Source organism: Phodopus roborovskii, unplaced genomic scaffold, assembly GCF_943737965.1.
Source record: "Phodopus roborovskii unplaced genomic scaffold, PHOROB, whole genome shotgun sequence".
NCBI classification, from domain to species: Eukaryota; Metazoa; Chordata; class Mammalia; order Rodentia; family Cricetidae; genus Phodopus; species Phodopus roborovskii.
In genome coordinates, this window is record NW_026126469.1 from 32,063,956 (window position 1) to 32,090,464 (window position 26,509).

Consider the following 26,509-nt stretch of genomic DNA (forward strand, 5'->3'; position numbering starts at 1 on the left):
TTTAAAAATTGGAAAGTATCCATTGTGTTAAATGATTATGTAGTCTCTTAAAATTAATAATTTGTACAAAATATTTGCAACTTTCTTCAGTTCTTTCTTTTGGCTTTTTTCACTCCCCCCCCCACCCCCCGAGACATCTCATATAGTAACTCCCTTTCTGTTTTAATTTTTTTTTGTCTTGTTTTTAATTTTGTTGTTGTTGGAGGTTCCTCTCTAGTCAGACTGATCTTGAATTCACTGTGGAGCCCATGCTCATCTTGACTTATGATTATCTCCTGCTTTGGCCTCCCAAGGACTGAAATGATAAGTGTAATTCACTATGTATGGCTGTTTTCTTGAAATGTGGTATGTTGACAAATACATTCTTGCTTTCAAGGGTAATTGGATTTCTATTCTAGCTCCAGTAGAAATGTTAGTTCCTGTAGTATACACATATAATATATAAATAGTTTTTTTATTGAGCCATTGACTTTTGAAGCAAAAATTAGTTATCCTTATTTAAGTATTTCAATCATACAAGGGAGTTTTTGTTTTTTGGGTTTTTTTTTTGACACATTTCACTTGAATAAACTTTAAAAATAGAAATAATGCATAAATTTTAAATTGTACACAATTCTGAATTAGTGAAATCTTGTATTTTCCTGCACTATTTTGGATCAAGAATCATTTCTTTGTCATGTTTCTTCTGCATACGGTCCACCTGCAATTTGGCTACTTATTACTTACCTCATTTATTAGATCATATTCTTAGGTATTGTAGTGCTATATTCAACTAACCCTTATTTTACAGTACTTAGTAATGACTCCAAAACATGCAAAATCAGTTAGTTTGGATATAACTATTATTAGAATTGAAGGAAGTAGGATGAGTACAGTAATATTTTGAGATTAATACTATAATTAAATAACTCATTAGAGCATTTTTGGTATAATAGTGTGTGCCTGCAACTCTACTTTGAAAGCACAGACAGGTGGCTCCTGAGTTCAAGGTCATTTGAGCTGCACAGTGAGGTCTTAGTTTACATAAGGGTGAAGTCATTTAAATTTTATAATACATATTATAGGAATAATTATAACACATAGAACTCAATACTCTCTCTGGTTGAGGGCATATGAAAGTTTAGTTTCTTTGGGTAGGTGGGAGCTACTATATTCCAATATATTGCTAGTATCCTTTCTCAGAGTCATTTCAAACTTTCATCACTTCCTTTTGTTTCTTGAAGCACATTTCATGCCGTTCCTATTGTTCTTTCCAACACTTAGTATTTTGGGTACTTTTTTGCATGTGTTTTTGTTTCTTTGATTTTGTTTCTTGGTCTGTGTACCTCAGATTTTAAGAGCAAAAGTTTATATCTAAATACTTTTTTTCTTTTCTGAAAAGTTTTAGTTAGGTTCACACTATTTTATCGTAGTTGAGGATTTAGGGATGATTGCTATGTGCATACAATGTCTCAAAAAAAAAAAAAACAAGAAATTCATCACTATTATTAGTCAAATCTGTTTAAACTTCTTGGGGGATAAGTCTTCTAAAATACGCAGTATCATTTTTCCTTTCATTATTTATACTTATAACCTGAATAAATAATGTTTTTTTGATTGATTAAAGTTTATTCTAAGTTATTTATTAATTTAATATGAGGATGGAAAGATGGAAAGGTACTGCTGTATCTTGGGAAGAAATCACATTAGTGCTTATTTGGGTCTTCATGTCATAAAGAATATCTGAAGATTGGAGGGAGAGTTCATTATGAATTAGGTTTGTTACTGTAGGCTGTGGAAGACATAGGGTCATAATCAGAAATATTAAACTTTGAAATTGTAGCACAAAAGCATCCTTGGACAGTACATAAGTATTTATTTCTAGCTGGGTTTAGCAAACCCTATTAACCAAAACTGTCAGTGATTTGCTATTAAATAATGTATTTTCCCACTAAGAAATAGATCTTGTCTTATGGTCTATTTTGTTTGCTAACTTGATTTTTGTATTTTATCTTGCTAGATTGTTTGTATCTTTTACTTTTGGGTATTTATATATAAAACACATGATTTACAGATATTGTTTAACTAGGACTGACTTCTTAAATCTCTTTTGACATCCTCCTCTTAAGTGTTAATATTGTAACACAATGTGTATCAATGTTTCTCAACCTTCTTAATGCTGCAACCCTTTAATACAGTTCCTCATGTTGTGGTGACCCCAGCCATAAAGTTATTTTTGTTGCTACAGCATAAATGTAATTTTGCTACTGCTATGAATCATAATAGAAATATCTGTGTTTTCTGATGATCTTAGGTGACCACCATAAAAAGGTCTTTCAATACCACCCCCAAAGTGGTTGCAACCCACAGTGAGAACCACTGATATACATAGAATGTAAATCTTGATTCTCCACAGCACCCTTCATCATGTTCTCCTTTATGCTCTAGTTGACAGTGTATGTTGTCTATATGTAAATAAATAATTCCCATGCAGTATTACAGTATTTGCTTTATGTAGGTAAATGGAATACTTCAGCTGTCATCAATATATGTAACTATTTGCTTGTAGTGATGCAGAATAGTTTATTATAACATGACTTGTGGGTTTGGGAGCATCTTAGTTGGGGATTCTATTGCTTTGAAGAGACATCATGACTACAGCAACTCTTATAAAGGAAAACATTTAATTGGAGCTAACTTACAGTTTCAGAGGCTTATTACTTCATTATCATCATGGTAGGCATGATTACATGCAAGCAGATGGTGGTAGAGAAAGACCTGAGAGTTCTACATCTTGATCTGCAGGCAACAGTAAGTGAACTGCATTGCTGGATGAAGCTTGAGCATAGAAGACCTCAAAGTCCACCCTTCACAGTAACACACTTTGTCCAACAAGGCCATACCTACTTCAACAAAACCATACCTCCTCATAGTTCCACATCCTGTGAGGGCCATTTTTATTCAAACCACCAGAGGTAGTAATAACTTATATTTAGATTAAACCTTTTGTTTCTAGTTCTTAGCTAAATCATTTTTTAAATTGGCAGTTACCAATTTTCCTTTATTAATGGCAGAAGTTGAACATTCTTGTAATGTTATAATAAACCACAAATATGAGTACATTACATCATTTATATTGGAATAATTGAAATACCTTAAAGTTTTGCAGTTAATACAACATGTTCATATTAATATACAGGTGCATTGTTACAAGTGAGATGTAATCTTTTCTATATTTGAAATAAAGAAATAAGATGTCTAGGCATTGGTTGCACACGCCTTTAATCCCAGCACTTGGGAGGCAGAGACAGGTGGATATCTGAGTTGAGGCCAACCTGGTCTGCAGAGTGAGTTCCAGGACAGCCAGGACTGTTTCATAGAGAAATTGTTTAGAAAAACCAAAAATAAAGAAAAAGGGATGTTGAAGACCACTGGCCAGGAAAGCACAGACAGGTGGATCCTGAGTTCAAGGTCATTTGAGCTGTACAGTGAGGTCTTAGTTTACATAAGGATGAAGCTATGGGTTTGGTAGAACAGAAGTCATTTAAATTTTATAATACATATTATAGGAAGAATTATAACATAGAACTCAATACTATCTCTGGTTGAGGGCATATCAAAGTTTTAGAATGTTTCTTCAGGTGGATGGGGGCTACTACATTCCATATATTGCTAGTATTCTTTCTCAGTGTCATCACTTTCTTTTTAAGTCACTCTTAGCAACACTGTTTTCCATGCTTCTACTACTATGGTCCATTAAACCCACTTAAAGTGTCCAATTGCTTTTCTAGTCCAAAGTACCATATTCCTCCAAACAAAAGCATTGTTGGGGGCTATATACAAATTTTTGGGTTTTTATTGCTATGAAGAGAACATGACCACTACAACTTTTTTAAGGGAAAGCATTTAACTGTGGTGGCTTAAAGTTCAGAGGTTTAGTTCATTGTCATCATGGCAGAAAGCACAGTGGGACACAGGCAGACATGGTGCTGGAGAGGTAGCTTAAAATTTTACATCTGGATTGTCAGACAACAGCCAGTGAACCAATAGGCCTAGTCCGAGATTCTGAGACCTCAAAGCCCATACCCGGTGACATACTTGATCCAACAAACCCTACCTACTCCAACATGTCCACACCTTGTAATAGTGCCTGTGGGAACCACTTTTATTCCAACCACCACACCTGGGAATGGGGACAGCAGAAGCCATGACAGGCAGTCTGCTATAGAGCTGGGATGAGAGACTAGGGGATTTGGAGGAGAGGAGGGAGAGCCAAGATCTGAAGCTCACCTACCTGCTTTTCTTGTCAACTTGCTTCTCTAAAAAGTTTGGATGGCAGGTTCCCAGAGAATACCTGCTAGAGTTGTGGGATGCCCCTGGAATTACAATTAATCCAAACCCAGATGCCTAATTCCATCATAAAATCAATAACCTGGACAATATGTCTTCACTAGAGCACAACAACCCTACCACAGTAGGCCCTGAGAATTGCAACATAGCTGAAGAACAAGAAAAAGACCTTTATGAATATGATAAAGGTCCTTAAAGAAGAATAAATCTGTTACAGAGAGTGAATATACAAATAAACTGGAAGTAAATGAATAATAGCTTAAGACCAGAAACTGGATATAGGATCAATAACGAAAACAGACTAAAGGAAGTAGGGAAATAAAAAATTTAAGAATTTGAACAGAGGCAACAGAAGACTACAGATAGAAGAGAATCTCAAATCATGAAGACAAAAGAAATCATCAAAGAAAATGTTGTTTTCCAATCTCTTAGCAATACTCTGGAACCCTAAGAAGACCAAATCTGATTATAATAGGAATAGAGTAAAAGAGCAGAAAGCCAGATCAAAGGCAGAGAAAATGTTTTTGACAATATTGTAGAACAAAGTTTCTCTAACCTATAGTAGATGCTTGTCTATGCAGAAGGATAGAGAACAAGTAGACCAAACAAGAAAAGGACACTTTGACACATAGTAATTAACTAGATCAATATAATAACACTAAAGAGGACAATGAATATTAAAAACTGCAAGGGGAAAAGACTAGTTAACATAAAGGCAGATATATTAGAATAACATCTGACTTCTTGAAGGAGACTAAAAACCAGAAGTGCCTGGACAGATATGCTGCAAACTAAGAGACACAGATGCCAGCCCAGACTACTATACTGTTGCTGACTTGGGGTGGGCCAGCCCCCAGTGAGTACCAGGGTAAATAAAATAAATAAATAAATAAAAAACAAAAAAACATCTGTGAAGGCAGCAGGGGCTTGAAACACATGATCTGTTGGTAACCCAAAGGAACAAACACACTTTCCTGTTGGTAAACCTTCCCTTAAATAATCTCCTTTTCTTGACAATCTCCTCACCTACATGTATCTCTCTTCTTCTGCTCAGTTACATATTTCTATATTCAGTTACATCTTTTTTCATGGTGACTACACATCTTACTTTTACATCCATTTCTCCTCTACATCTTTTCTATACAGCCTCATCTTCCTTGCCTCCACACAATTACAAGTCGACACACAGCTACAGCTATACAACAGTTCTTTCACATAGCTCACTCACTCATACACACATATACTTCTTCTATATCATTCATTCCTTGTTCACTCACTCATTCTCCCACATTCCTCTCATGTTTTTTCATCATCTCCCACACTTCTCACTCACACAGCAGCCTTTTTCCAAACCTCACTGCTCCTGCTCAATGCCTCTACCCCTTATTTCACTGCCCTCTGCTCCTCTTTGTCTCTCCCATACCCAAACTCTGGACAATAAGTTACATTTTTAAGGCCCAACCCATACTCAAAACACATAAGTCATGTAGTTTCTCTTAGGCTAGGAATATCACAATGAGAGACCCACTTGTTTGATACTCAGGTATCTTGCAAAAAACATTAAATTTGAAGCTACAATATATAGGCAAGCACATGTAAAGAAAAAAAAAGTAAAATGTAAATAAAAATAAGAAACTTTGAAAAAACAAAAAAGTCCTGATATGACATTATGAGACAAAGACCCTATAAAAATTCCATTGGCTTTGTTTTCTGTTGGCCTTCTACTCCTGGGCCTGTAGTCTACCCTGAAGAGTAGTTTGTTTCCCTAAGGAGACTTCCTTGGAGAGAACTAAATTTTCATTTGCAAAAAGTTATTAATTGAAAATGATTTCTGGGTTAAGGATGGAGGCATGTACCCACTTCTCTCAGCTCTAGCACTCCATCTAATATAGATCCATGCAGATCTTGGGTGTGCTTCGTCAGTCTCTGCGAGTTCTTGTGTGCATCCGTCCTGTTGATAAGAGGCCTTATTTTGTTGGTGTCCTACATCCCTTCGGCCTTACGCTATTCCTGCCTCCTCTACCACAAGGTGTGCAGGTGCGACTTTTCATACAGCTGCCCCTTCTCTCTCTTTGCCACACCCCCATGGGTTTTGGGTTTTCCCTAGAGCCTCTCTCCTCAGACTGCCACCCTGAGCTCATGACCATAAGCTAGTTCTTTGACAAGCTATTTCTTTGATTTAGACATGTTATGCCTCACAGTTCACTGACATTGTTGGCAGATTTGGTAAGACAATCAGGAATCCTGGAAAGAAGGAAGGAAGGAAGGAAGGAATTAGTTAAAAAAGAGAGGTTTTCCCACATTAAAAAATTGGAAACACTACCACAATGGAGAGAGTTAGGTGTCTGTATGGTTACATAATGGATAATTATGGAACAATTAAATGAAGGAATGATTAACCGAAATTGACATATTGTTAATTATCATTTTGATAATTTTTATTGTTGGTTTGGTACTTCTTGGTTTATCTCTTAAAAAGTTGTTGATATGAGTGTCAAGATGCAAGCCTCAAAAAAAGGTTATTAAAGCAGATTACAGAGATTTTGAAACCCAGACAGAAGAATTTAATGAGGAACCAAACATCACAGTAATACTCTATGTATTAAAATGAAATATTAGAGCCACAGTGCATGAGGTCACTGTTCTAATTCAAGAATTGTTGACTAAGGAACAAAAATCACAGAATTCCGTGTAGTTCAGCAGAGTTGTTACTGCTGTAGATTACTGGGAACAGTTGAAGGTTTTCAGCAAAATGTAATGTGAAAATACCAATATTTTTAAAAAGGTTGAAATATAATGAAGTACAAGATAACATTGTGGTAAAAACCAAGAACAATTGTAGGGACAAGTTAATGCAACAAGGTAATGAGTCTTTTTTTTTTTTTTTTTTTTTTTTTTTTTTAACTGGGTATGATAGAGGGATTTTCTTAAATGGATTAATTGAGATGGGAAAATGCACCCTAAATTTGAGAAGTATATTCCATGGGCTGGGGTCTCAGACTGAATAAATAAGAGAAAGCCAGATAAGTGCCAGCATTCATCTCTCTCTGCTTCCTGAGTGTAGATATGATATAACTCCTGTCACCATGCTTTCTTTGCCTTGACTGTAGGCAGAGTTTTCCCATCCCTGGAGTTCCTTCCAAATTACCACACAGATGCTTATTTAAATGCTTGGACGATAGCTCAGGCTTATTACTAACCAGCTCTTATATTTTAAGTTAACCCATATTCCTTATTTACTCTCTGCCGTGTGGTGGTACCTTTATTAGCATGGCATGTTCATCTCCTGTTCCCTGTTGGCTGATGACCCCTGACTCCATCCTTGTCCTTCCGAGCATTCTCAATTTGGCTTTCCCATCTAACTTTATCCTTTTTAGCTACTGGCCAGTCAGCTTTTCTTATTAAACCAATCACAACACCAAGTAGTCACAGTGAACAAAAGGATTGTTCCACAGCATGCAAGGCACATATGACCTCAAATTGTAAGCTAAAATAAAACACTTCCTTTCTTAAATTACTTCTTTGTCAGGTGTTTGATCACAACAATAAGAAAGGTAAACAATACGAAAGTTTCTTATTGTTGTTGTTTTGCCTGTTTGTAGCATCTTACAACATAGCAGAGGCTAGCCTAGAACTTGCATTCCTTTCTATTTCAGCCTCCTGAGTGGTGAGATTATAGGTGTGTGCCACTGCGCTTGACTCAGTTATATAAAGTTTTAAATAAGATTTTTATCATGCCATTTTGATTTATATAACTTTAAATAATATTAACTTATATAAGCAAAAAGTTGAGCACATTTTTAGGTAACAGAGGAAATTCCTGTAAAATGCATGTATTCTATATTCCTACAAAGAGCACCAAATCATACATGTTTGTAGTTTAGCCAAGTTCCCAGGTCTCAAGAAAAAAACTCCTAACTCTTCCTCATGCATTGTAGAATGGATAGTCTTCTCAAAAAGTGATAGGAAAATTGGGATATCCACATGTTGAAAAACAAAAGTTGACCCTTATTCCCCAGTAGTTGCAAAAACTTTTTGTACATAGTGAGTAAGGACTGCTGTGGAAAGAAACTCCCCAACATACTGAGCTACCTTCAAATTGTGCAGGAAGTTCTCTGAGTCATCACCCATATTGGAGTGGGTGTTTGGAGGTGCAGCTTCCTTTGAGTTATCTGTGCTCCTGTAAGTAACCCCTCTACCATATTCCTGTAAATAACCTCAATAAAGTAATTGATTCACCAAGTTGGAATTTGGTGACACTGTTGTTACTTTACTCTTTTCTACACTGGGATCTGAAGTAGTAGATTTTTGCTCATGTTCCCAGAAATAGTATCACATCCGGATTACATATAATGTGGTAATCTATGTAATTTAGAATGTATTTGAAAATATAAAACATATAATTGAATCTATATGTACAATTAGGAATGAATCATTTGTGAGTTACACAAAGTGGAAACACTAGCATATTTGACCGCAGAGTACATTAAACGCTTCCTGCTCCAAAGTCAGGGTTGCCTTGAAATCTTGAGACAGAAAAATAGCAATACATTCCCTGATTTGGAAGTAAAGAGAAATTTCAGAATGAGAAGTAAGTAGTTCTTTAATACAAAAATTTTTCTGTGAAAGATAAGCTTGTAAATTTCAAGAATTTTTTTTTAACATCATTGATCACTCCATGACCATTTAAGGAGTCCATGAAATACATTATTCTCCTGCTGCTGCACAAAACATCATATGACTCACTAAAAGGAATACTAGTGAGAAAACTACATTTAAAAAAAAAAAAAAAACAGAAACAGGAATGAAAATCACCAAAGTTCATGTTAGAGAATTCCAAATGTAGATGACATTCATTTACTTTGAAAACAGAGAGACTCAATTATTGCCCATTATACAGTCACACATCTTTTAACAATGATACATCAAGAGCATGTTCTGAAATACAATGAGAAATGCATTGTTAGGTAATTTTTATTAATGTGCACGTTAGTTGCATGTTAGTGTAAGTTGCTGTGATAAGACACCATGACCGAATCAACTTATAGATGAGATCATTTATTGGGAGCTGACAGTTTCAGAGGATTAGTCCATGGCCATCATGACAGCAGGCAGGCTTTCATTGCACTGGGGCAATAGCTGATAGACTACATCTTGATCCACAAGCACAAGGCAGAGAGCTAACTGGGAATGGGGAGGACTTTGTAAACTTCTAAACATGCCACTTCCTCCAACAAGCCATACCTCTGAATCTTTCCAAAAGAAATTCCACCAACAAGGGACCAAGTATTCAAATATATAAGTCTTTGGGAGTTCAAGTATTCAAATATTTAAGCCTATGGGAGTTATTATTATCCAAACTAACAAATTTCACCCGCTGGCCCTGTAGGCTTGTAGCCCTATTACAATGAAGTCCATTGTAATTTCAATGGTCCCTAGTCTTTCATAGTCTTAACATAGTTTAAAAGTCTGAAATCTCTTTTGCGATTCAAGGTAATCTCTTAATTGTAACCCTCCTGTAAAATCAAAGTCAAATTATGTAATTCCAACATACATTACCATTCCAAAAGAGACACAGTGAGGAAATAATAGAGTAGCAAGAGTGAAGCCCAGCAGGGCAAATTCCAAATGCTATAGTTCTGTCTAGTGTCAACACTTAAGGCAACTCTGCCCATCCAGCTCTGCTAACTGCAGCATACTTCTCTCTGTGGGATGGTTCCACACTGTGTCTGCAGTTCTCCTCATTGACATCCCACAGCTCTGGTACCCTTACTTAATACCTTGACATCTTCAAGGCAGTCCAGGACTCACTTTCCCAGCTTCACACAATGTACTCTCAGGTCCTCTATATAGGAACTCCCTGCCACATACCTGTCTTTAATAACTTTCCTTAACCAAAAAGAAAGATTCTACACCTCTTTACTGCTGTATCCTTCCTGACTCTAAAGCCAGAACCATATGGATGACACTGCTAAGTTTGGCTGCTCACTTTTGATGGAGCCTGCCCGCCTCCTTGAATTACATTTAAGTAAGCTTTCCTTCATTGTGTAAGCTTTGTTTTGTTTCAGGAGCAGGAAATTTCCTTAGGCATTTCCTTTTTACAAGTTGGAAGCTTAGTTGGGTGGGTCTTGCCCTGTGAACAGCATTCATTTTATTCCATGTTTCATCAAGCCTCTACCTCTTAACAAAAGCCTTGGCGCCAACATTAAATTTCCTGTGTTCTTTTTCTATTGAAATTGTATGTGTTATATTTCTTTTTGCTCCCTTTCTCTTTTCATTATAGATCTACTTACTAATAGCCACATGAAAGAATCAACATTAATTTGTCTTGACATCTCCTCAGCCAAGAAAATTAGTCCATTATTTATCAGGCAAAATTTTAGGACAAGGGCAGAAAGTAGCTATATTCTTTGTCAAAATACCACAAGAATTGTTTCTAGCCCAGATGCTAATATTATTCTATTTTGAAACTGAGATTAAAACCAGGGCCATTTTAGGAAAGAGGACCAGAAACAGAATATGTGAACTTCATCCCATAACCTGTGCAGCTGGTACATCACCCACCCAGCAGGCTGGCAGGAATACCAGAAAATCTGGGTTAATCAATAGAGTTTCAAAACAATTTTTATGGACACATGTTGCACCAAAGATTAACCTATGAAAATTCCCCAAGTTCCTATAGAAAACTCAACAAGTCAGCTTTGATCCTGTATTTCTCAGCCTATCTTGTGGTTTTAGTCTTTATAAACCCCTTGCTTGTGAGTCTTTGAACCTTCTCCTGCAGCTGCAGCATCAGTCTGTGGGCTGAGGTCCCTGCCTAGGCTTGAATTCAGTAAAGAAGCCTTGTATTTGCAATCGGGGAGTCAGCTCCTTGGTGGTTTTTCTGGAGGTCTTGTGGACTAGGAATAACAGAAACTTCTTGAGTTGAGCCTTCACAGTCCATATTGCTCTCAGCATCATTGTCTTCCAAGCTCTTACTAGGCTGGCCCATTAAACCTCACCTACAGCCTTTCACTACTTTCTTAGTTCAAAGTACCAAAGTTTTCCTCATTCCTTCAAAAATACTAGCATGGTCAGGCCTCTTACAGCAATAACCCTCTTCCTGGGACCAGCTTTTACCTTTGTTACTTTCAAATTGCTTTGAGAAGATACCATGACTATGGCAACTTAAAGAAGAAAGACTTTATTGGCACTTACATTTTCAGAAGCTGAGTCCATAATCTTTAATGGCCAAGAGCATGGCAGTAGGCTGTCAGGCATGATACTGAAGGGAAAGCTAAGATCTTACATCTTGATGTGCAAGCACTAGGAAGGGAGAACTAACTGGAAATAGCATGGGCTTCTGATACCTCAAAGCCTGCCCCCGGCGACACACCCTCTCCAAAAGCCACAGCTCCTATCCCTTTCCAAGCAGCTCCACCAACTGCATACCAAGTATTTGAACATATGAGCCTCTGCGGCCTTTCTCATTCAAACCACCACAGTGTGAATATGGAGGGTGTACTTGTACACACATAAACTGGGTAGCTCCTATACACCTAGACTGTAATGATTCAGCTTGCTGCCAATAGGCTGTACACCTGAACAACATGGTACTATACTGAATTCTTTGTGCTACTATCATGCAATGGGAAATACTTTGTAGAGAATAGCTAAATACAAACAAGATGCAATAAAAAAGGTGTAATATAAAAATGACACACCTGTACAGGACATTTTTCATGGATGAAGCTTAAGGATGAGAATTTGCGCCTGGGTCAGTCTGGGTAAATATAAAGGCCTGGAACATTACTGCCTACAGTAAATTTTAATAAACAGAACATGCCAAATTTATTTTTTAAATATTCTTCAACAATAACATTACCTTATTACATTTTTTATAAACTTAAAAAGCCTTTTTTATCTTTTAATAGTGTTTACCATAAAACATCTAAGCAAAACTATTTTCTTTATATTCTTATATTTATTCTGTAAGCTTTATCCTGTTTTAAGACTTTTTCTTTTTAAATTTTTGTGTTTAAAAATGAAGGCAGAGCCAGGAGTTGTGATGCAAACCTTGAATTCCAGTAATCAGGGGGCAGAGACAAGTGGCTATCTGCTTGATGCCAGCATTGGTTACACCATGAGTTCTAGGACAACCTGGACTATATAGAGAGACCCTGTCTCAAAAATGACAACAACAAAAATGGAAGACAGGGACATACACAGAAGTTTATGCTTATATTGGATGAAGATCCTGTCTTCCACTCTCAAATTTGCCTTTCTGGGAAGTCTTCAGGGGTAATAACAAATACTGAACTCTTGTATGTAAGACTTTCTGAAACACCTTGAGAAAATTCCTCCTCTGGCTCTTGAGGAATTGTGACTCTTGTGACTCTTCAGAAGTGTGTCTGTGGTTGTTTGCTCTGTTTGTGCGTTTTGTTTTTTTATTACAGATAAGACCTGCACCAAGATCCTTCCATTAATGAAAATCTTTTGGTGATTCATTCATTCATTCTTTCTTTCTTTCTTTCTTTCTTTCTTTCTTTCTTTCTTTCTTTCTTTTTTTTTTTTTTTTTTGCGAGGGGTGTCCCTTTCTTCTGTGGAAGTTTTGTTTTCTGGTGCCTGTTCAATTCTGCCTTCCAGTTTTAGCTCTTCAGGAAGCGAGCGCCTCTAGGAACTTCCCCTTGTCAGTCTCTTTCTCATCCAAGTGAGCATTGTTTTCTTTCTCAACCTTAGCCTTGGTGAGTTTTGTATCTTTCATGCAATTTGAAGTCAGAGCAAAAACTGTTGAGTGTTTTCTTCTAGCTACCCCCATCATGCCCGGCCCAATCATGGCTCTCTATGTACTCACAGATGTGGCAATACTCCCAGAATTGCAGCAGTGTCTTTTCAGAGTCTCCTCAGCTGCAGCAATAGCCTGAAAAAAAAATGTTCTTATCCAAACATAGGTCTTGAACTTTGCTCAAACTCCTTGATCTATTTACTAAATCAAAGAGGCTGTTTGGAGGAAGAAGTACCACACTGATATTGTGATGAAGTCTGGCTTGTAAAAGGAAGATGTATCTTATTTCCCACATCACCTGTGTCCTGCTATCCCCCTCCTATGCTATTCCCTCCCCATGGTCCCTTCATACTTTCCTGTTCTCTGCAGATGTTGTATTCTCACATCTGAGGATTTGGAACTAGGAACTGCAGATGAGAGAGAACATATGGCATTTTTTTATGGGTCTTGGTTTATATAATCAACATAATAAATACATTCTTTTCTAGGTCCATCCATTCACCTTCAGATTTCATTACCTTTTTAAATGGTTGAATAGTGTTCTATTGTGTATATGTATTGTATCTTCATTATCTTTTGAATCTGTTGAAGGATAATTAGGTTGTTTCTATTCCTTGGCTATTGTGAATTCCTAAACAAAGAACTACAGACAATTAGTGACTGCTGGGAGGAAGAGAACTAGCCTCTTCAGGGCCGAGTCCTCTTATTGACTGTCCATTTCAAAGTGGCTATCTTTGAAACCATGTGTGTACAAACAATAAAAACAGATTTTGCAGGTTGATTGTCTCTCTGTATGTGTGTGTGTGTGTGTGTGTGTGTGCGTGCGCACGTGAGCGCACATATATATTTATGTATGTAACAATAGTTTAAAAAACAGACTAGCAACTTAAGAGTAGTAAAGGGAAGATAGCTGGCAGGAACTGGAGGGAGGAAAATGAAGGGGAAGTATGTAATTATATTTCAATTAAAAGCATTTCTTTTAACAAGAGGGTGAAGGAACATTATTATCACTAAGAAAATCTAGACAGCAAAGGCAGAGAGATAGCTCAGTAAATTATGAGTGGCCACTGCCTTTTCAGAGACCCAAGTGTTTGGTTTTCAGCATCTCAGTTGGACAGCTCACATGTGCCTTTAACTCTAGCTCCAGGGAATCCAACACTCATTTTTGGCCTCCAAGGATGCCTACATACATGAGCATACACTTATAGACACTGTCTTTGTCTTATATATCTTTCTATTGCAGTAAAGAGTCACCATAACCAAAGCAACTTATGAAAGAAAGCATTTAATTAGGGTCTTGCTTATAGCTTCAAGGAGTCAGTCCATAACCCTTATGGCCAGGAGCAAGTCAGCAAGAATGGTGATGCTGTAGCAGTAGCTGAGAACTTGCATCTTATCCTAAAGTTAGAGGGAGGAAGGAAGAGGAGGTGGAGGAAGAGGATAGTGAGAGAGACTGAGAGACAGCGAGAAAGACAGAGAGTTGGTTTGGGCTTTTGAAACCTCAAGCCTACCCAAGTGACACACCTCATTCAATAAGGCCACACCTTCTAATCCTTCCTAAAACAGTTCCGCCAACTAGGGGGAAGAATTCAAATGTACAAGCCTATGAAGAGGCCGTTCTCTTCCAAACCACCACAGATATACATACATAGACATGAATAAAAATATAGATAAATATTTTTGAAAAATATTGAAAGCTATGCTACTCTTCAAATAATTTTTGTTCAATTTGCTACTACAGCAATTTAGAAGAGGAGACTAAAAGAGGGGCTTATTTATGACATCATGTTCCTGTGCTACACTGGCAATGTCTACTTGTTGGAATATTTGAAGCTCATGGTTGGTATTCTCATTGTGCCAGAAAAAAAAAAAATCTGTTTCTGTGTTTAGCCTGCAACATTGCACCTGAGAAAAACTATTGCCTGTCCTCAAAAGCCTTGAAACCTAGCATTGACTCAGCCTCTGAGGATAAATTCTTTCAGGTAACCATTTCTGGAAAAGAGATGTTATGTCTACTTGGAAGATTTTCCTCTGTCAAGAAATTTTCCTCCACAGTTACATAATTTAGACTTTATAAAAGTTGGTTGTATTCATACCAGCATGTGCAAGACTCACCATTCCCTTTCATATCATGTAATGAATGATGCTTGAATTAAGTCATCTACAGTTAACAATAAGTTCTCCTCTGTAGCTGTGTCCAGCGTTTTATTGTAACATCCCACCTGAACATTTTCCTTTCTACATGAGTTTCCTGATGTGGAGAAGGATATATTTCTGTATCTGGTTTCAAACCAGGTCACTGAGTTTCTATAATACCGTGTAAAGGCCCTTGAACTTTTGTTAATTCTGGTGAAGCAGATTCTTTAACTATTTTATGTTAGTTTATTCTTGTTCCTCAGTATTGTGACTGGTAATAGTTGGAACCTGACTGAAAATACACTGAAAAAAAAAAAACCAAAAAAAAAAAAAAAAAAAAAAAAAAAAACAACCACTGTTTGTGGAATTTTATCCAGGGAGTGGGAGCTAATAGATCACCAGGACAGAAGATACTTGATCTCTCATACACCTAAGAGCCCTGGATTAGCTCCTTTCAGATTGCATAAAATAAGATTCTGTCCCATTTAAGTCATGGTTATTTTTGTTATTTTTGTTCTTGTGCACTGCCATTCCCCTTGGTAACTAATACTGGGGCTATTCACAACCACTGACTAAATATAACCATATATATAATCCTTCAAAGCTGGAGACAAAAACTTATGTTATGAAAAGATACATGTGCTTAACTTTATTAAGGTATAAAACAAAATATAGATAAATTCAGATGATAAACAATAGAGTTGGTAAGTTAAAATAATAATAATAACAGACAATAGGATTATGATACAAAATGGGTACCGGAGAGATGGTTCAGCAGTTAAGAGCACTTGTTGCTCTTGCAGAGGACCTGAGTTGATTCCAAATGCTCATATCAGGCAGATCATACCTGCCCATAACTCCATCTTCAGGAGGTCTGATACCTGTTCTGGCATCTGTAGGCACTGCATCTATGTGCCAGCACACACACACAGACACACACACACACTTAAATAAATAAAATAATAGCATTTTTATTAAAAAAAAAAAGCAGGAACAATTGCATTTGAAAAAAAAGAGTATCCTAATAGAAAAAAATGGATAAAATATAAAATAAACAGGTGACTCAAACAACAGAGATAAAAGGCAATCCTCATGACTGACAAACATCTAAAATGATTAATATTAGTAACAAAGTGAAATTAAAGTAGTATGAGATATTCCTATGTGAAGTGCAAAAAACATTTAAACAATGTCATCGCTGAGCCTTTTACTACGATGCAGATCCTAGATCTGGACATCTCACCCTCCCAGAAATGGAACAAATAACTTTCTGATCTTTAAAAACCACCCCTGTGGACTATTTTGTTACAGAAGTATGAAGGAGAGTAGAGCAGAGAATGCTACACATGATGCAGCTACATCATAGAGATAGCAGAACACCATCAAGTTCAAGAAGACAAATTTGGATTTATACTTAAGCCATTATATTTCAGAGGCTGTACTCTTTCTCATAAGGTAGGGTAAGATTTATCTACAGTGATGTAGTTATGCCCCCCCCCCCAAATAGTATAGTGTACATATTGAGAAATTCTGACATAAGCTCAACACAAAAGTATAGTAGCGATATTATATGTTGCATAGGTATGGGACAGGGAACAATTGAATGCTATTTAGAAAATATAAAATCATAATCTTTCTCAATAAAACTGATTCAACAGCTGAATGTATTGCAAGGAGAGGCTTTAGATATATGTTCATGGAGACCTAGGCTGGGGAAAGATACAGAAAAGGGTCAAACTTTGCCTTTTTTGGGGGGATGTGCTGAAGAGTTGGGAAGTATCAGTGACGAGGTCACTAGTGAAAAGACTTGGCAGGGCTACTTTGTGGGGATAACTTGGTAGACAGATCTAATGAGAACTTAGTAGTAGTCACTGTTCAGTTATTGGGGTAGCTCAGTGCCTTTTAGGCCTATGATAAGGCACTCCATCATGGCAGAAGTGTGTAACAGGAGAAAAACACTCACTTCATATCAACCAGAAAGGAAAGGGCTGGGGACAAAAATGTAACTTTCGAAGGAACACCACCACAATGAGTAGCTTCTTCCAATGAGGGCCGACCTCCTAAATTTTCTAACATTACCCAATATCAGTAAATTATGAGTTCATAAATGGATTAACCCTTTCACTGACATCAGGGCCTGCATGATCTAGTCACCTTTCTAAGGCCCACCTCTGAACACTGCTGCTGATGTTAGGTCTGAGTCTCCAACACATAAGCTTCTGGGGTATTAAAGATCTAAACAAAACAGATACTTGCCTTAGTCCCCGATGTCCATCTTGTGATAAGAGTCAGCTACCCAATAAATGGATCATGAGTTAAGCTGAGAGATGAGAGCATAGTAACTTTACAAGAGAATAGAAATAGGAAAAGGAAACAAAAGAAAACTATGGAAGAGGAAAATTAGTTCCAGACTTGAAAAGGTTACCTTGTTGCTTAGTATGTAGTATCCATTAAATGCAAATGCAAGTACTGAATAGGGCTACATGCCTCACAACATATATCAGGTACCTGATTTGCATCTGTCAAAATGTAAATGTGCTTATTGATGGCACACATTGATTAGTAAAGTGTTTCGTGGAGAGTTGGTTTATCAAAGGATAGCTGCATGAGTCTAGCTTTAATGACCTAGTTCATCCACTAGTGTAAAGCTTCATCATGAGAGAAGTCATCTTGCAAATGAGATTTCTGAGAGATGCTTGAATGTACATGAGAAGTTTACAACTGATATATGCTTTTTCAATGTCATTATTAGACATGATAAAAGGGTAAAATGAAAAGAGACATGTTTAGCATTCATTTGCCCTTAATTTTAATAATAGAGCATTTTCATAACTTAAAATTAGTGATGCGATATGCTTTTTTAAAAAAATCTGTATACCCTTTTTATTATGCAGCAGACATTGGTGAAATCTATTGAAAATTATTTTTTACAATCACAGGCAGATAGATGATAGACCACACTAAAACCCATGGCATGTGTTTCCTGTATTTTCACCTGTTAAAGATAAAACCAACTATATTGAGTTTTTCATTTGTAAATGTATAGGATATAAATAAAAACATGTAACAGAAAATTTTCCTTTACATTAACCACTCATTAAAAAATAGCCAGCAATATCAACTCTTTTAGCTAGAAAGTGGACTTTTTACTGTTGTTTTGTTTTCTGCCAGCAAACCTTTCTTTGGTAATTAATTCTGCCATATTCAAAGAGAATCTTCTTGGTTGTTGAGAGCACTCATTGTGAAGTGTGGACAATTGATATCTACTGTCTACTAAGAAGTTGGTAGCAGAAGAGCTTCTTCTGTTTATAGTGGTTCTGGTTTACTTCTGGTTGATATTTTTTTAAAGTAAGCAAATGTCATCTGTGAAGACTTTGGTTCCTACTAGACAATAGAAAACTGTGATAATGGGAATGCTTATGTTGGAAAAGAGAGGCTAGGAGAAATAAATAAGCTAAGGAGAATATTGGAAGTGAACTCAAAGATTCATCATATATATGTACTTATACATATAAATAAAACCACAAAGTTTTCATAAAATTATGTTTTACGCCAAATCACTAGTCTGAAAATACCTTAGCTAATTATCACGTTGAAATTCTTTTGCTATGACCCAATTACTTTTCCTCATTTTCTAATGTAGGTTCAAGGTCACTTGGGATTAGGCCCACCTCCAGTGGCCAGAAGCATATAAGCATCCTTTTTGCTTATATGATGTAAATGCAATTGGTAGACAGTTGCTGGGAATAGCCTTGGAAGGCCTGGTTCTTTTTAATCTCTTGTTTTTCTAAGTGTAAGTAGAGAAAATAGCTGGCTCTCCAAAAGAATTTGAAATGTAACCTTACCCAGGGAATGGAAGCCATGATTATAGATCATCAAGATAGAAGATACTTGATCTCTCATACACTTAAAAGCCTTGGATTAGTTCTTTCCAGACTGCACAAAATAAATAAACTTCTGACCCATTTAAGTCCTTGTTATCTTGGTGATTTCAGTTCTTGTGCACTGACAAATTATTGCCATCCTCCTTGGTGACTAATACTGGGGCTATCCACAACCACTGACTAAATATAACCATATAAAATCCTCCAAAGCTAAAGAAGAAAAATTACGTTATGAAAAGATACATGTGCTTAACTTTATTAAGATATAAAACAAAACATAGATAAGTTCAGATTATAGATAATAGAGTTGGTAAGTAAAAATAGTAATAATGACAGACATAGGATTAGGATACAAAATGGGGACTGGAGAGATGGTCCAGCAGTTAAGAGCACTTGTTGCTCTTTCAGAGGACCTGAGCTGATTCCAAGTTCCCACATCAGGTAGATCACACCTGCCAATAACTCTAGAACACTAACGCCTGTTCTGGCCTCTATGGCCACTGAAAGCATGTATACATACAGACACATACACATACACTTAAATGAATAATAACATTTTTAGAAAAAAAATACAAAACAAAGGAAAATGACATTTGAAAAAAAAAAAGAATACCCTAATAGAAAAATGAATAAAGTAAACAGGTGGGTAAGTAACAGAGATAAAAGACAATCCATATGAGTGATAAGCACTTGACAAAATGCTCAAAAACTTAATAGGGAACTGAAATTAAAGTAACAATGAGATATTACTACTGAAGTGCCCAAAACAAGTAAACAATGTCACCTCTTAGTTTTGTGGCTCAGATCAAGTGCAATCTTTGTTATTGTTTATGACAATACTTGGCTAGGGTGGAAGCTTAGTGGATAAGGGCAGCTACTACTAAGGCTCTTGATAATAATGGCTTGAGTCCCTGGAGCCAGCATGACTGAAGGAGGAAGTGAACTAACTCCTGGGAGTTTTCCTTTCCTCACAAGGGCAAGGGTACACGAGTACCCCCGACTACACACACATATGCACATATACCCATTAATATATGCACAATCCCACATAAAATATATAATTGCAAAATTAATGAGGATGCCTATCACTGTCAGAAAACAGAAGAATAATTTTGTGTGGTGTCCTAATGAGACATAGAAGTCTGGATAAAAATATTGAGGAATCTACTCTAAATTGTAACTGGAGGCTAAGAATGGAGATCAGTAGTGGAATACTTTCCTGGCACAGGCAAGACCCTAGGTTCTGTTCTCATCGCCTCAAAATAAAGTGCTTAGCTGGGTTCCTACATGGGAGGGAATAATGTAGGACAACATTCACATAAGGCTAGAAGAATCCAAGGTCTGATTTGGGATGGATCAAAAGAACTAAGACAAGTCAAGAAACCCAGAGCTTTAGAGTATGTCTAACTTATTCCCATGCAAATTTTAAGTGGAATGATTTGTGCTCATCAATATATAAAACAGCCTCAAAGGGACTTCTATGTTAGAAACAGATATTAAAATTTTACTATCAAATCATATCTGAAATTTGACCATATGAATATGGCAGCTCTCCAGAGAATTTTCTCATAAGATTTTTAAAAAAGACATTGAACTTGATATGCAAGCCCTTGTTTTAACTCTTATTCTCTACTCAGCCCAGGGACAAAGCTACCCATCCTTATGCCCTCCTGGGGTTGCCGTAATAACCTCAAGCCAAATCTGAATTTCCAATTTGTTACATGACTACCTTCTCCATACATTTAGCAATAACCAAATACCAACTATACACATCACCATTTCACAGATTTTGTCTTTCTTGGGATATTTTTTTCTAGTCAAAGCCACCTACACCACCATCACTATGTACTCTTCCCCTGTGGCCTCAGACTACTGTGGCTGATAGCTCTTCTGACTGGTCACAAATGGAAACTGGCTTATGACATTTAACAGCTGTCTCTCATCCATTCAAGTTAAGCCCTTCTGAAAACCAGTCTGGTTACTTTCCTCTGCATTTGGAATCCCCAGCTCATGGAGGATTGCTGTAAGTCAAGTTGTTGTGTCTGTTTTATCTGGATGAGTTCTTTTTTTAAAACATCCAAATGCACCACACCCTTTTTTATTTCCAGCCTTAAAGCGCAGGGCACAATGGCTTATGATCTCCCAAAGGTCAAATGGAGAGCTTTAATGTCCCTATCTTCCAAAGCAGCAGCCAGCCAGGATGGTTTTTCCCTTGCTTCATCCTGTCTACCCCGGGTTTCTTTCTGTGAGGTTACTGCTGCCAGCTTACTCAGTCTAATTAAATCACATTCCTGTTAGAAGAAACACAGATCATCACAACTAGAATACCGTGTTGGCACATTTTCGGTCTATCTGAGCATTTATAATCATTCAGCACTTCAGCATTTATTACTAGCTTTGTTTTGCACTCAAAGCTGTCATATTAAGGAGGCTTTAGTCAAGCGTCTCTGTGTTACTTCCCTTTCCCCCTCAATGGGAAATGGTTAATTCATTGCTTTGGAGAACTGAATAGTTTTGTAGAACTGGCCCACCATAACTAAGAACTGATTGCATGAGCTATTGTCTATTAATTGGGGTTTCCCTTTTTAATGTCATTTCTATGAAGTTATTTTAAACATAATTCAGAAAATCTTTGGCTCCAGAGATCATTTCAGGTTACACAAAATGCTCTCAAATCTTGTAAGAGTGACTCAAAGTCAAGGCTCTCGACTGCCTAATAATAATAATATAATATGTAATATAATAATTATTATTATTTATCATAACTACTAGCTAGGAGTTTCACCTAGAGACTGAGAAAGTGTTCTATGTGTTGAAAGAGATTAATAGCAATACATTTCCTTGGATAGATGAAGGCTTTTTAAAAACTGCAATTTTTGGTGGGCAGGGGGAAATAAAACATTATTTGATCTTTAAATTGATAATTATATATTATATATCATAATTATACATCACTGGAACCACCAGCAATCTGAACTACTTCAGGTTCAGGCAGGATGATCACAGGTTACAGGTCTATGCATCTTATTGGCAATTTGTCTCAAAATTTACAAGTGAAAAAGATTATGTGTGTATCTCAGGGGCGGAGCACTTGCCAAGCATGTGTGAGACCCTAGTTTCAATCATCCCACTGACAAATTGAGTCAATAGTTATTAGTTTATCACTTTTACCCGTTTCTCTATTTGTAAAGTAGGAAGAGCAAAACCTTCATTATACTGTTGTTATGGGGTTTAACTGAGGTCACATAGAGTAAGGATTGGGACATGGTATAATAAATTTTATTTCCTAGTATTCCAAATATGACCTAAATAATTACTAGTGAGCATTTTCTTGCAAGGATTAAAAATTGTTAAGACCACTAATTGTTGGGCTTACTAGGAGAGAAGGCTCCAGAGCCAGGGACTCTGCTGCTGCTTCTCTTATTAATATTGCCTAATCTCATTATGCAGCAAACATTTGGAGAATGGGTCAAATTAGCCTGTGGATTTCAGTTCTCGAAATGGAATTGTTTTCTGGCATCTCACAGACTTCTCTTAGAGACATTTTGGGTGCCAAATTCATATCCATGGGTTCAACTTCTCAAAAACCAGCAGACAAATTTAGAAACAATGTCAGAATTGACTGAGGTTGTCATTGTTGACCTTGACAGGAGGGTATAAAGTCTGGCTTAGCTTGGGTCTATGCACTTCTTTTGCTTTCTGAAAGGTAGGCTTTTGTCTCTCTACACACGTACTAAATACCAGGTATGAAAGTTTGCTATTTTTAATAGTCTCTTAACCATGGCGTTATTCATTATATGTGATGTAATGTATTAGTACAATTTGTTTACAAAGTAGTACGATTGCTCTAAGGTAAGACTTTCAACAACACAATTTATTTTCAACTATTACAATGTGAAGAATGCACACCCATTATTGTATGCCTCCTGAAGACCATCTGTTGACAAGTTTTATCCTCTACTAGACTTAATCATGGGAAACAGAAGTCAAATCTTGATAGTTCTGGTACCCTAAGTGGTTTTTTTTTTTTCATCTCTTACATTTGCTAGATATTTTAAAAAGGGGTTGTTAAATTCATTTGAAGTTGATTATATAATACCCTGCTTTACTTGTAGTAAATGTATTATTGAATACCTGTGAATATGTTGATTGCAGTCATGCTTAACAAAACATTCCATAATCATCTTGAGGAGAGGCCGTAGCATTCAGTAAACATAAAAAAAGAAAGAAAGAAAGAAAATGACACAAATAATAATAGGTTTACATGAGCATTTAAATTCACTAAATATATTTAATGTGTATCTTTTCATGCTAAATAATAACATCAGCAGTGGTACTGTGCATTTATGAATATCCTCACATTCTATTATAACAAGTATTTACCATCTACTAATTTGTATTTTGTAGGCGAGTATGTTTGGCTGTTCTACAGAATGGGCACTAAAAAAGCTATCTACTATTCCTTAGTTTTTCTTTTTAGTATATTATTTAAAAAATTCTGAAAACTACGGATACTTTCAGCGTGGCTCTACTTCTGTTGGATGGTGAATTTGATGCAATGATTTACTTGCCAGTTTTTGTTTCCTTCCTAGTAAATTACAGAGCACCCAGCTAGTTGCTATTAAAATCGAACCATGAAAAATCCTGCGATAAAACCAACGTTGAGGTTAGATTCCTCATATATTTGTACTTGGGAATCTGGAACAAGAAGATGGTGGGCTCTAGAATTGCCTGAATATGTAGTGAAACTCTGTCTAGAAGAGGAAAGAGGGTCTGGGGATAATTCAATGCACATTTCTTGTGCTGAATTTATTTATTTTAAAATGAAGTTACGTATTTAAATATGTCTTTTCAATACAGTTTCCATGATGCAGTCAAACAGTTGATTTATCTTTATACTTGCTTTGAATAACTGAATTGCAGATCTAAAATACAATTTTTCATATAATCTATAAAACGAGATGGTGATGGTTGCAAATAAGATATGCTGATGGTTGCAAAATGTATTTATCCGTGTGTGTGTGTTGGGGGTCATGGTTGCCAAGGCACTTATGTGAAAGTCAGACAAGCCTAGGTGTTGATTCTTGCCATCTACCATGTTTGAATCAGGGTCGGTTTTATTGTTTCTCTGCTGTGTCTTTGCTTCTGTTCCCCAGGTCCCTGTAGGAGTGCTAATATTGCAGAAGTTCATGCTATGGGTCTGGCTTTTCTGAGAGCTCTGATTTTATGTGGGTCCTGGGGATTCAAACTCAGGTTCTCACACTTGTTCAATGAAAGCTTTTATCCAATGGGTCATCACCCTGCCCCTCCCCACTTTGAACTAAACCCATTTTGCGTGTACCCACAGGTTAGATCTTGTTTAAAAATCTTTGGAACCAAGAGCATTACCTCTCCTCACCATGGCCAGTGCAGCTGTGGCCATCACAGGGATCTGAAAAGAAGGGTAATTGTAGACAGAGACACAGGGACACTGCGTTCACTGCAGGCATGAACAGTTTTTAGTTTTTCCTCTGCTGTTTGTGCATCATTTAGCTAGCTACTAAATATAGCCCTGCAAGCAGAACTTGAGCAGGTGGTCTTTTTGACCCCTTTCTCTGAGTTCCTTCTTCAGTACTTCCCTGTTTGGATGATCTTGCACCCCATCCCCCAAGACATTCCTCCTTAGACAGTACCTCATGTCCACAGTTTTCTTTAGCCATATAGCCAAGTTCAATCAAGGTTTGTACCTATGAATGAACATTGGACCCCCCCCCAAACCTTCTGAAATGTACCTCAGCTTGGAAAGACTGTGGTTTTATTCTGTAGTCTTGGGAGTGGATTAGTTTTTATTATTGACTAATTCTCTATATCTTCATTAAGGTTGTATCCTGTGCAAATGACTGCAGTTCTCTCTAAATGTGTCTTACTATTGAATTCACAAGTTCAGGCCAGGCTAGGCAATTTAAATTTAATATATGACAGTATTTAACCAGGTTTGTTTTCTTTACATACACAGTAAGCTAGCTAGCACAATGCAGGGGCAGCTCCACCTGATGAAAGATGGGGAAATGAGGGAGTGTCTGGAGAGCTGACACTGCAGTGGATGGTAGACCCAGCAGAAGCTGGAAGAGGGAACCAGAAGGAAGGTGCTGATCAGCAGTGGCCACATGTCAGTTGGGTGGGTCCTGAACATGCTAGACAGCTTTGTGTTACTGTGACAGAATACCCGAGAAAAAATAAGATAGGAAGGACATTTGATTCATGGCTGTAAAGCTTCAGTCCATGCCAGCTGGCTCCATTGCTTCCTAGACTGTAGTGAGAGAGTAGAGCAGTATGACGGAGCCATGCTACTCACGCCTTGGCAGCCTGGAAGCAAGGAGAGAGGGGAACTGGAAACAAGGCATGTCCTGCAAGGACATGCTCCCAATGATCTTCTTCCTCCAAGTAGTCTCCACCTCCTAAGAGCCCATTCAGCTAATTGATGGTGAATTTATCAATGGACTCATCAACGGGTAAAGTTATATCCTTCATATGTAATCACTGCTCAGTGACACTGCCAACTGGAACCAAGCCTTCAGCTCATACGCCTTTAAGGGTATTTTAAAATGCAAAACCATAACAGTTAATTAGTAGCCCGATTATTTTTCAGGGTTCTTGATTTATAATTCAATTAAACACTTCCACATTTCTCCTTAAGGAGATAACCTGGCAGAGGCACCCACTTTTATTGAGATTCAAATTGCATATGAGTAAATACAGTGCAGGTACTATAGCTGCGTGGAGGGTGGTAGATTTCTTCATAAAGACTAGGTACTTATGGGTTTTCTACCAAGTAAATCTTTCCGAGGAAGGCAAAAATGGGATTATTCAGTAGCATGAACATTAGCAGGCATCAGCATTAGTGCTTTACACTGTAGTGTCCCTATTTATGAGCATTCCCCAGGTTTGTAACATTCACTGGGGCTTGTATTTCAAATGGGTTTCATTTACTGCCTTGAGACATATGCCCCAGCTTGTATGCATCATTTACATGCCTGGTAATTCCCTTCTTCCTCTGTTGACATCTAGAGAAATCCATTCTTATTCTTTTTGGCATGTTGTCTTCACCTTGAACAATTAAAGCAGCTTTGCTAAAAAAACACTTAGTGTTTATTTTCTGGATAAATATTTGTATTTTCTGCATAATTTGCAGCATGGTTTCTTGTGGAAAGCTTTAAGGGGAAACCCACATAGAAGAACTCAAGGGAATCTAATAAATTATGATAAAACTAACATGGAGAACTATCAAGGCTGCTGATCTGAAAATCATTCAACTATTTTATCAATTTCTTAAGAGGAATCAATTAAGTTTGCATTTATAGTTAGGCACTAAACCATTATTGTATACAGTTCTGCATAGCTTTCTCAAGAAACTTAC

The 26,509-nt window shown here is 36.9% G+C and overlaps 1 protein-coding gene across 1 annotated transcript in view; it reads right to left on the reverse strand.

The window, feature by feature from the left end:
• The window catches only part of Dzip3 (DAZ interacting zinc finger protein 3), a 728,188-nt gene that overhangs the window by 89,466 nt on the left and 612,213 nt on the right, over positions 1–26,509 (reverse strand). The gene's annotated exons all lie outside the window — the stretch shown is intronic.